Source organism: Palaemon carinicauda, chromosome 7 (genome assembly GCF_036898095.1).
Source record: "Palaemon carinicauda isolate YSFRI2023 chromosome 7, ASM3689809v2, whole genome shotgun sequence".
In the NCBI taxonomy this organism is placed as follows: domain Eukaryota; kingdom Metazoa; phylum Arthropoda; class Malacostraca; order Decapoda; family Palaemonidae; genus Palaemon; species Palaemon carinicauda.
In genome coordinates, this window is record NC_090731.1 from 40,082,349 (window position 1) to 40,094,824 (window position 12,476).

Genomic DNA, 12,476 nt, shown 5'->3' on the forward strand with positions numbered 1-12,476 from the left:
CTTTCCTGATTTTCCTTTCTCAAAGTTCTTGCAGTTTAGACCAATTTCACTCGATGCTTACAAAACTATGTTCATTAGTTCTGACCGCTCTTATTGCAGTAACAATCCTTTTCCAATAAATGAGGTCATCGACGCCCCGAACATAGATAGGTTATTGCAATTGCAGCTTCGAATAGTCAACTTGAGTATTACTAAGAGCTTAGTCCCGTCCTCTGAAAAAGTTGCTATCATTAAACCATCTCTTAAAGGATCCCTTGATCATCAAGAATTGAAATCTTACAGACCAATTTCTAACTTGTCTTTTTTGTCAAAAATGATCGAGACCTCCGTTTTAGATCAACTCAGTCAGCACTTGAAAGTAATTGGAGCTATTCCTGAAGATCAGTCGGCTTATCGGAAATTCCATTCTACTGAAACAGCTCTTTGTGCCGTAATAAATGATTTGTTAGGTTTCTCTGATGACGGTAGATGTAGCTTGCTCATTCTCCTAGATCTTAGCGCTGCTTTTGACACAGTGGTTCATGAAGTGTTAATAGAGGATATGACTGCTATTGGGATCGATGGGGATGCTCTTAAATGGTTTAATAACTATTTATCGAATAGATCTTTCAAGGTGAAGGTTAAAGATAGATATTCTGAAAGTAGAAAGCTCACCACGGGTGTTCCACAAGGAAGCGTACTTGGCCCGGTTCTTTTTAGTATTTATACAATCGAGTTGTCTTGGATATTTAAATTACATGGCGTTCAATGTAAATTTTTTGTTGATGACACCCAGTTCTATTTAATAGTGGATGACATTATTGAAGATCAAGTTGTTATTGATAAACTTATGGCAGATGTTTCGAAATGGATGCAAAAGGAAAAGCTGAAACTAAATGAAAATAAAACTGAATGTATTCTAATTGGCACTAAATATAACTTAAGAAGGTTTGATAACGTTAATAGCATCTCCATCAATAAGGAAAATATTTTGTTAACTGATAAAGTCAGAGATCTCGGGGTAGTAGTTGATGGTTCTTTGACATTTGATGAACATATTAACAATGTGGTTAGGACCGCAAATTATTATCTGAGAAATATCGCATCCATTAGAAAATATCTTAACGAAGATGCCACTAAGCTGCTAATTAATGGTTTGGTAGTTAGTAGAGTAGACTATTGTAACTCGTTGTATTATAATTTACCTAATTATCGTCTTAAGAAACTTCAAATGATTTTGAATAGAGCTGCTAGACTAATTGTTGGTATATCCCCGCGAGAACATATTACTCCAACCTTAATTAAATTATACTGGTTACCAGTCAAAACAAGGATTATTTTTAAACTTTGCGTCTGAACATATCAAGCTATTAACACAGGAGAGCCATTGTATCTTAAAGGTTGCCTGAAAAGATACGTAGTAGGGCCTGGTGTTCATACAGGCCTTTCCCGTGATGATTACAGACTTGGTGAGCCTCGTGCAACGACCACCCTTGGTACGAGAACTTTTAAGCACTGCGCTCCTAGATTATATAATCAACTTCCGGCATCAGTTAAGTGTGCTGAAAATATCTTTCAGTTCAAAAAGCTATTGAAAACCCATTTATTTTCACTCAGCTATAACACTGAGACAAATGCAATTAACCCTTTTTATATTACATAGACTTTTAAATTTTTACCTATAACATAAGTGATTTGGAAATCCCGTCTAACCACTTAATAGCGAAAGCAGGGATACTTGATAAACCGTCAGACATAGACATAGACATAGACATGGCTTCTGGAAAGTTGATGTGAAAGGACTCGAAAAGATTGGACCAAGCTCCTTGGACTCTCATCTGATGAGAGTGACCCCCAGCCTTCCTTTGAAGCGTCTGTGTGGATAGTTACTGACGGGGGAGGAGGTTGAAGAAGTATTGATTTCTTCAATTGCTTGGCATTGGACCACGGCTTGAGAGGCGTTCACAGTCGAGTCGGTAGTGGTCTTATTAGATCTGTTCGTGCGTTTGATGCATATTTTCTCCTGACCCTGTTGCATCCTTAAGCTGTGCTCTTAGCATTGGATCTGTTATCGAAGCAAACTGTAGAGAGCCCAGCACTCTCTCCTGTTCGTGTCTTGATATCCTTTTGGATTTCAATAGTCTCTTGATAGATCCTGCTATTTCTTTCCTCTTCTTACTAGGAATGGAAAGTCGATGTGACTCCGAATTCCAGTGGATTCCCAACCACTGAAATTTTGAGCTGGAGAAAGTCGAGACTTTTTTATGTTAATCTTGAATCCCAGATGTTCCAGGAACTGGATCACTATCTTAGAAGCTTGCATGCATTCTGTTCTGGATGCTGTCCCCACCAGCCAGTCGTCCAAGTAGGCTACTACTTGAACCCCCTTTAGGCGTAATTGACGGACGGCTGCGTTCACGAGCTTCGTGAAAATCCTTGGGGCTATGTTGAGCCTGAAAGGAAGGGCTCTGAAGGCGTAAAGTTTTCTATGTAACTTGAAGCCTAGGTAGGAGGAGAGGTGACAATTAATTGGAACATGCCAATAAGCGTCAGACAAGTCTATAGAAACAGCATATGCCCTTCTGGGCAGTAGGGTCCTTATGTGTTGAAGCGTGAGCATTCTGAACTTGTAGTTCACTATGAACTTGTTGAGTGGCGACAAGTCTAGAATGACTCTGAGTTTTTCTGAGTCCTTCTTTGGAACACAAAACAGCCTTCCTTGGAATTTTATGGACTTAACTTTCCGGATTACTCTTTTGTCTAAGAGTTCTCGGACATATTCTTCCAGAACGGGGGATGAGTGTTGGAAGAATTGAGGGAATTGAGGTGGAGGACTGCTACTGCTCCAACCTAGTCCATTTTTAATTAGGCTGTGGGCCCAGGGATCGAAGGTCCAGCGATCCCTAAATAGTTGTAGTCTACCTCCTACTGGAAGTATCTTACTTCTGCTGTTGTGGACCTGAGGCCTTGCCTCCTTGACCGCGTCCTCCCCTGTATCCCCTTCCTTTTGAAGGGCGTCTAGAAGAACCTCTGGCTGTTCCTCTAGCTCTCGAACGAAAGGAAGAAGTCTGCCTTTCGAAGGCTGGGTTAAAAACTGGTGACACTTGTTGAGGTACCAGCTGGTACGTAGAGGCACCGCGGTCACAGGAAGTTGTAGTTGAAGTTGCTGTCGGTAGGGTTTAGCCGGCCGAGAGGATGGCTTAGGCCTTTTTGTCTTCCTCTTGGGTTGGGGACCCTCATCCGGAGAAGACTTTCTCTTAGGATCTAAGCCCCACTTTTTGAGAAGGTTCCTATTCTCTGTGGCGGCCTTGTCTACTACCTCTTTAACCGCTTCATTGGGAAAGAGGTCTTTACCCCAAATACGAGAGGAGATCAGTTTCCTCAGTTCGTGCCTCACCGCAGCCAAGGCGAATACGAACTCTCTACAGGCTCTCCTAGCTTTAATAAGGCTATAGAGAACCTTCGTAACTGTGGCCAGATGGGTTTTGGCCACAACCATGAACATGTCCTGGTTCTTGGGGTCACTTGCCATCGTTTCTAGTGTTGTTTGTAATGACATCGATGCCGCAAGTCTTTCCTTTGTCTCTTGCTCTCTACGCAAGAGAACTTCCGACAGTTTTGGAAGAGCCTCACCGAACTGATGTTCAGCAATATCAGCTTCAAGCTTCCCGACTGGGAAGGTAAGGTGTACGTCCTTCCAGTCTCCTTGGTCCAAGGCCAAGGTCAGAGATAACGGCTTGCACTCCTCCAAGGAGGGGCATGGTTTCCCTGCCTCCACCGCCTTTAAGGCTGCCTTATATCCCTTTTCCAAGAAGGGAAAGGCTCTGGTAGGAGAGGCCACAAAGGAGGGAAGCTTCTTACTCAATGCGGGCACCTTTGAGTTAGTGAAGCCCCTCTCTTTCATCGAGCTCGCTAGTAACGTCTGAGCTTTACTATGGTAAAAAACTATGACCTCCTTCGGCTCCGTCTCCTCCTTTGAGGCTGGCTCCCTCCTAAGACGGACATAGCAGTCCGGATAAGAATCTATTTTGGGCCAAAACTCCATTTCTTCCAGAGGAATTGCTCCCAACTTTTCTGAAATCACGATCTTCCCGGTTGTCATTGGCATGTGTTCAGCATACCTCCAAGGATTGGTATCTGAGCACAAAAGAAGATCCTTCATGCTGAGCCGCTTCAGGGGCCCACGTGATGCTGCAAGTCTACGTATCTCCAGTTTCATTGCAGCCTCTTTCTCATCATTCTTCTTCTGAATTTGTTGGATCATCTCAACAATGGAAGAAAGAGTCCTTCCCAGTTCATCTGGGATAGCAGACGATGTAGAAGGAACAGGTTCTGGTTCCGGAACCGATGTAACCGACAAATCGTCGATTTCTTCCTCTTCTACTTGACGAGCCTGGAACACCTCCTCCTCCTGACCTTCTCCTAAAAGGTCCTTCTCAGTAGAATCTGACACTTCTGACATCCTATCGTCCAATTGGATGTCTTGAAGGGCGGCCGAGACTTCAGACTCTACCGGATTCTGGGCAGTTGGTATCTCCACTTGAGGCTGGGGGATGATTGCATCAGCCGATGCTTTAAGGAAATGGTAGGACCTCATCTTCTCATTTAGAAGGTAGGGGCCTGAGGTGTTTTTCTGAAAACCCCTCACCCAGGAACGTAACATTACCGTAGCAGCATCCCTTGACTCCGTCGAGTTACGGTCGTCAAAAGCTTCGGTAATCAGGTTAGAACAAACTGTACAAACCTGAGGGTCCCAAAACCGGAGATCTCCTCTGGAGGCTGCGCATGCTGCGTGCCTCCTGCAATGTTGATGTCCACAGAAGTTCTTACTGCGGACATTACAGAACACACTTCCGCACTTCAGATGGTCCTCCTGTAAAGAGAAGATTATTCCATGAGTACCAAGTGAAGGCTTTCACATATATTGAAACATTTAGCTTATATAGAAAAGCTATTAAGAAAGAAGGAAAGACACATACTTGTATTTCCTGTCCAGTCAATTGCTGAAACCTCCCGAGATATTAAAACTAAGGTTAATTCTATTCTAGAATATCTTATGTAATTTCCTAAACGGAGATTTAATGTGTAGTTCACACCTTGAGATAAAGTTTTAATATACGGGATAAAAAAAAAAGAAAGAACTTACTTTCTATATATTGTACGGTCTTAATAAAAGGCTGCACAAGATAACATTAAGTATGAAGAAGAACTTTAGTGTTATCACAAACTCTGTACAGCAGTTTCTACTAATGCAGTGTGTACTACACTACCAATATAGCAACTACTGTACATCGCATGCTGTTGTGCCGGCCAGCACGCACCGGTACGTGACGGCCAGCACGCACTGGTACGTGCCGGCGGGCGCCTGCACGTGCCGGCCGGCATCTACCCCTGTATAGTTCAAAGATATACTATCTTTAACTAATAGGTGGCAGCCCACTGATTCGCGACTGTGTGCCGGCCGGCAATCATTGCCAGCCGACAGCTGCCGGCCGCTAATTGTAGTGGCCAGCAGATTCGGGCTGTGTTTACATTGCCGGCCGGCAAGGGTAATAATACCCATGCCCGCCAACAGTAGCCAAGAACCAGAGAGCCTCCACCTGCCCGGCTGTCGGCTGTAAAGCCGGCAGCCGGGTTAGGGGTGCAACACAATAGTCATAGAAACAGTATGGATGTAAGTTTATAAGGTGGCATTGCCATACAACCTTCCAGAAAGAGTGAACTTATGGAAGGGGAGAATGTAGCATTCAGGCTTCCAAAGAATCCATAGCCTACCGGGCTCTACCGGCAGACATGGAAGGGAGACCAAGGGAGGTCTGGGGTTCACTCTGCAAAGAACAAAGGGTCTCTGCCGGCCGACACGTAATGCCAGCCGGCAGAGAGCTGAGCCGGTCCTCCATCCTAACCTACACTAGGTACGGAAGTAGGACCGTGGCCAAAAGAAAATAAAAGAAAGAGAGGTGGGGAAGGGATAAGGGTCCTATAGACTTCGTTTCTAGCAAGAGACACACTCGGCAGTTAGGGAAGCTCATCCTAACTAAGAGTTGTCTATTAGAGAGGAAGATTGGCAATACTTGCTATCCTCTTCCCAACCAGAACAAAGTTAGGTGAAGTTATTTCGCCGGGCAATAGAGAAAACTCATTCTCCAGCCCGAGAAAAACAACACAGGACAGTTTGCTAGGCCACTAGAGGAAGGAATCATCTCTTACAGAATCCTTTCAACATGGACTAGGGAAGCAAAGCTTCCTGTGTCCGCCCCTAACCTAGCAAAGGAGACTCATTCTCTATGCTAGAAAGAAGCAGACCACAGACTAGATACTCTGATGATCTGCCCTAACCCAAAAAACCAGTCACTCTGGTTATCAGGTCAGGACAGACATATCCTAGAATAGTTATACCTGAATTATTATACAGATAGAACCACTAGGATTAAGCCGAAGGCTTACAGAGGGAGAGAGGGATTGAACTTAGCCTCCGGAGGAGAAAAGAACAATTGGGGATGTGCGAAAGTGTATTACTGTACCTAGATTACTAGACTAGGTAAGGTGAGAATCGATTATGTAACCGAAACTCTCTCGTATACAATCTTGGAAAAAAACATTCAACAATATCTTACATGTAGAAAATATTTGCCTATAGCTTCAATAATATAACACTTGGAAAAACTTATATCATGCATGAAAGTACAAGGGCCAGACGCCTAGGCTACTAAGCCTTGCGAAGGACAAGATCAGTACCTCGACCCTGTCGATATCGCCGAACTAAAAACTGACGGTATAATATAAGCATTCCTAGAGGAGCTAAATAGCTAGATTATTAAAGCATAACAAACCGGGAACGTCGCTCTAGCTAACTAAATGACCCCTAAATAGTGAGCGATTGCATCCAGGATGACTCCGGTAGGCAACAGCTCTTGTTTACGATAATATCACGTTTGATTTAATTCAAAACGACAAGAGCTTCCATTTATACATAGTAAAGATAATACCCAACTTTCCAGAGGCAAAAGAGGCCGGAGAAGTCATCAAAATGTTGAAAAAAATAAAAAATAACGAGAGAACACAAGGGAAAACACCGAGTAGTAGAGCTACACGAAAAGGAATAAAGAAGGCGCTACCGCCTTCATCAGATACACACTGGAAACGGAATAGGAAAGATATGAGCAGCTCTCTTTTCATTCTCGTTTCAGTTTCTTGTCACTATAACCCCTCGAAGCGTTAATACTGTTCGGGGTGAAGATAGATATGTGACGTGTCAAGACTACGTCCTCTGATATTATGCGATATCCTTGTGAGATTATTTAGGGATATTCGCTCCAGGAGTTAGAATTCTGGATACCTTAAGGTAAAGTTCTCTGGGAATATCACTGTAGTCAAATATACCCTAGAAAGCTACCTATTAGGAACTTCCATCAGGACGACATGGCCTTAGCCCAAATATATATATATATATATATATATATATATATATATATATATATATATATATATATATATATATATATAGAGAGAGAGAGAGAGAGAGAGAGAGAGATAGAGAGAGAGAGAGAGAGAGAGAGAGAGAGAGAGAGAGAGATGGATAGAAGGGAAAACTAAAGTATCGCATATTTTGACAACACACAAGAAAAAGAAATGGATATGGGTAGGACATATAAGGAGAATGACAGATAACAGATAAACATTAGGAATAACATATTGGGTTCCTAGAGGTTTTAATAAAATAAGGGGAACAAGAGAAGACGATGGATTGCCGAACTAAGAAGATTTGCCTGTGTGGAATGGCACAGAAAGACCATAAACAGACGCAAGTGGAAGGACATGCCTGAGGCCTTCATTCTGCAGTGGACTAATATATATATATATATATATATATATATATATATATATATATATATATATATATATATATATATATATATATGTATATATATACTAGATTCATATATACAGAAAGATATAAGAGAGAAAGAAGGGGGCCATATAGAGATTTATTATGAATAATGTTATATCAGAATGACAGTGATAATATATACACTACTTACTTTTGCTTGAACGCCATAGACGTACCCGTTGTCTGCACAGAACATATCCTCACCCCATGCTCCACTAGGGCCGTTCAAGTCTGTTTTCAATGCCACTGTACCTAAAGTATAAAAGTTGTTGTAACATACATTTCATAATATTTTTTTCCCATGATTATCTTCTTTAATATTACTTAAATAAGAAAGTAATCTTTGATCATTCAAAGCAAGTTTTATAAAACAGAAAGACCGAATCGGAAAATGTAGGGAAATGATCCAGATATGGTTTAAAGTTTTAAAGTTTTTCATATCGCTTTTAAATAAAAGTAAAACCTATAAAACAGCAAAGCTTGGTATAGAAGAATAAGTTGCCGTGTTTTCTAGAGAAGCCTTAGAAATCATTTACTTAAAAACATTGGTATAATAGACATTGCACTGACAACTCTTCTACGTGTTTAAAGTCCAGGAACCAGGCTTAAACTATTGAGCTCCTGGGAACATGAACGTGATTTCTTTTTAATGAGTTTCTAAATAGTAATCATCATCGTAATTGAGATCATGAATATGTAAAATTCCTTAGAGATGGCTTATGTCTTAGTTTGTAAAAAATCGAAACTACTGTCATGCAGAAAATAGATTAAGTTGGCATCATTGTTTTCTCTTTTTCTTCCTTGTATAGACTTAATCCTGGAACAGTGCTTGTTGCTAAGATTGGGGTAAGTTGTCCTTATTTTCTTAGAGACCGATCCCAGCTGCAACACTTATTACTAAGATTGGGGTAATTTGGTCTTATTTTCTTACCATTTTCTACCATGTATAGACTAGGTACTGGAACAGCGCTTGCTGCTAAAATTGGGGTAAGTTGTCCGTTTTTTCTCAGAGACGGATTCCATATGCAACGCCTATTGCCAAGATCGGGGCAAGATGATTTTATTTTCTTACGAGACTGATTCCAGAAACAAAGCTTACTGCTAAGATTGGGGTGCATGGGCCTTATTTTCTTACCATTTTCTACCATGAAGAGACTGATTCCAGGAACATTGCTTGTTCCTAAGATTGGAATACATTGACCTTATTTTCTTACCATTTTCTACCATGAAGAGACTGATTCCAGGAGCACTGCTTGTTGCTATGATTGGGGTACATGGGCCTTCTTTTCTTACTATTTTCTACCATGAAGAGACTGATTCTAGGAGCACTGCTTGTTGCTAGGATTGGGGTACATTGGCCTTATTTTCTTACCATTTTCTACCATGAAGAGACTGATTAGAGGAGCATTGCATGTTCCTAAGATTGGAGTACATTGGCCTTATTTTCTTACCATTTTCTACCATGAAGAGACTGATTCCAGGAGCACTACTTGTTGCTATGATTGGGGTACATGGGCCTTCTTTTCTTACCATTTTCTACCATGAAGAGACTGATTCCAGGAGCACTGCTTGTTGCTATGATTGGGGTACATTAGCCTTATTTTCTTATCATTTTCTACATGAAGAGACTGATTCCAGGAGCACTGCTTGTTGCTAGGATTGGGGTACATTGGCCTTATTTTATTACCATTTTCTACATGAAAAGTCTGATTCCAGGAGCACTGCTTGTTGCTAGGATTGGGGTACATTGGCCTTATTTTCTTACCATTTCCTACCATGAAGAGACTGATTCCAGGAGCACTGCTTGTTGCTATGATTGGGGTACATTGGCCTTATTTTCTTACCATTTCTACATGAGTCTGATTCCAGGAGCACTGCTTGTTGCTAGGATTGGGGTACATTGGCCTTATTTTCTTACATTTTCTACCATGAAGAGACTTATTCCAGGAGCACTGCTTGTTGCTAGGATTGGGGTACCTTGGCCTTATTTTCTTACCATTTTCTACCATGAATACACTAATTCTAGGACCACCGCTTGTTGCTAAGATTGGGGTATATTGGCCTTATTTTCTTACCATTTTCTACCCTGAAGAAACTGATTCTAGGAGCACTGCTTGTTGCTATGATTGGGGTACATTGGCCTTATTTTCTTACCATTTTCTACCATGAAGAGACTGATTCCAGGAGCACTGCTTGTTGCTATGATTGGGGTACATTGGCCTTATTTTCTTACCATTCTCTATATAAAGAGTCTGATTCCAGAAGCACTGCTTGTTACTAGGATTGGGGTACATTGGCCTTATTTTATTACAATTTTCTATATAAAGAGTCTGATTCCAGGAGCACTGCTTGTTGCTATGATTGGGGTACATTGGCCTTATTTTCTTACCATTTTCTACCATGAAGAGACTGATTAGAGGAGCATTGCTTGTTCCTAAGATTGGAGTACATTGGCCTTATTTTCTTACCATTTTCTACCATAAAGAGACTGATTCCAGGAGCACTGCTTGTTGCTATGATTGGGGTACATGGGCCTTCTTTTCTTAATATTTTCTACCATGCAGAGACTGATTCTAGGAGCACTGCTTGTTGCTAGGATTGGGGTACATTGGCCATATTTTCTTACCATTTTCTACCATGAAGAGACTGATTCCAGGAGCATTGCATGTTCCTAAGATTGGAGTACATTGGCCTTATTTTCTTACCATTTTCTACCATGAAGAGACTGATTCCAGGAGCACTGTTTGTTGCTAAGATTGGAGTACATTGGCCTTATTTTCTTACCATTTTCTACCATGAAGAGACTGATACCAGGAGCACTGCTTGTTCCTAAGATTGGGGTACATTGGCCTTATTTTATTACCATTTTCTACATGAAGAGTCTGATTCCAGGAGCACTGCTTGTTGCTAGGATTGGGGTTCATTGGCCTTATTTTCTTACCATTTCCTACCATGAAGAGACTGATTCCAGGAGCACTGCTTGTTGCTATGATTGGGGTACATTGGCCTTATTTTCTTACCATTTTCTACATGAAAAGTCTGATTCCAGGAGCACTGCTTGTTGCTAGGATTGGGGTACATTGGCCTTATTTTCTTACATTTTCTACCATGAAGAGACTGATTCCAGGAGCACTGCTTGTTGCTAGGATTGGGGTACATTAGCCTTATTTTCTTACCATTTTCTACCATGAAGAGACTGATTCTAGGAGCACTGCTTGTTGCTAAGATTGGGGTACATTAGCCTTATTTTCTTACCATTTTCTACCCTGAAGAAACTGATTCCAGGAGCACTGCTTGTTGCTATGATTGGGGTACATTGGCCTTATTTTCTTACATTTCTACCATGAAGAGACTGATTCCAGGAGCACTGCTTGTTGCTAGATTGGGGTACATTGGCCTTATTTTCTTAGCATTCTCTACATAAAGAGTCTGATTCCAGGAGCACTGCTTGTTGCTAGGATTGGGGTTCATTGGCCTTATTTTCTTACCATTTCATACCATGAAGAGACTGATTCCAGGAGCACTGCTTGTTGCTGAGATTGGGGTACATTAGACTTATATTCTTATCATTTTCTACCATGAAGAGACTGATTCCAGGAGCACTGCTTGTTGCTATGATTGGGGTACATTGGCCTTATTTTCTTACAATTTTCTACATGAAGAGTCTGATTTCAGGAGCACTGCTTGTTGCTAGATTGGGGTACATTGGCCTTATTTTCTTACATTTTCTACCATGAAGACTGATTCCAGGAGCACTGCTTGTTGCTAGGATTGGGGTACATTGGCCTTATTTTCTTACCATTTTCTACATGAAGAGTCTGATTCCAGGAGCACTGCTTGTTGCTAGGATTGGGGTACATTGGCCTTATTTTCTCACCATTTTCCTACCATGAAGAGACTGATTCCAGGAGCACTGCTTGTTGCTAAGATTGGGGTATATTGGCCTTATTTTTACCATTTTCTACCATGCAGAGACTGATTCCAGGAGCACTTCTTGTTGCTATTCTTAGTTATCATTAGATATAAAATAAATAAGGTTTTCACAGAAACACTTGTATAAGTTCTTAAGCCATATAATAAGTGAAAATAATCAAAATAAACGTAATACACTGGAGGAGCTGTGAACAGTGGCGGGCTACGGGAAAGACTGCTTGCAATAATACCAGATAATTAGAATATGAAATGCATGCCACATTAGATTATATAAATGCTACATAGTATTCCCTATGCTCCAATAAACAAGAATACTTGCATACATGTATTCCTAACACAACATATATGCTAAATGTGTATTAGCAATTAAGGTACATATAACAATGATAATCATATATACTGTATATGTAAATAATTATAATGATAATCCATCACCTACCCCTCCCCTTTGCGTTCAATAAGCTATATGAACGGGTATGGCGTCTCGGTGAACGCCGATACTCAGCTTGAGTGCTACTTTGCTGTTGTTGACTAGTAGCAGGGACAACATCCTTCTTCTTTGGAGACTGCTGTGTCTCGTCAGGCAAATGTGAAGGAGAATGAGGTACAGGGCGTAAGAAACGGCGGTTACGCCATAATATTCTTCCTGAGGGTAACTTCACATTGTAGTCTC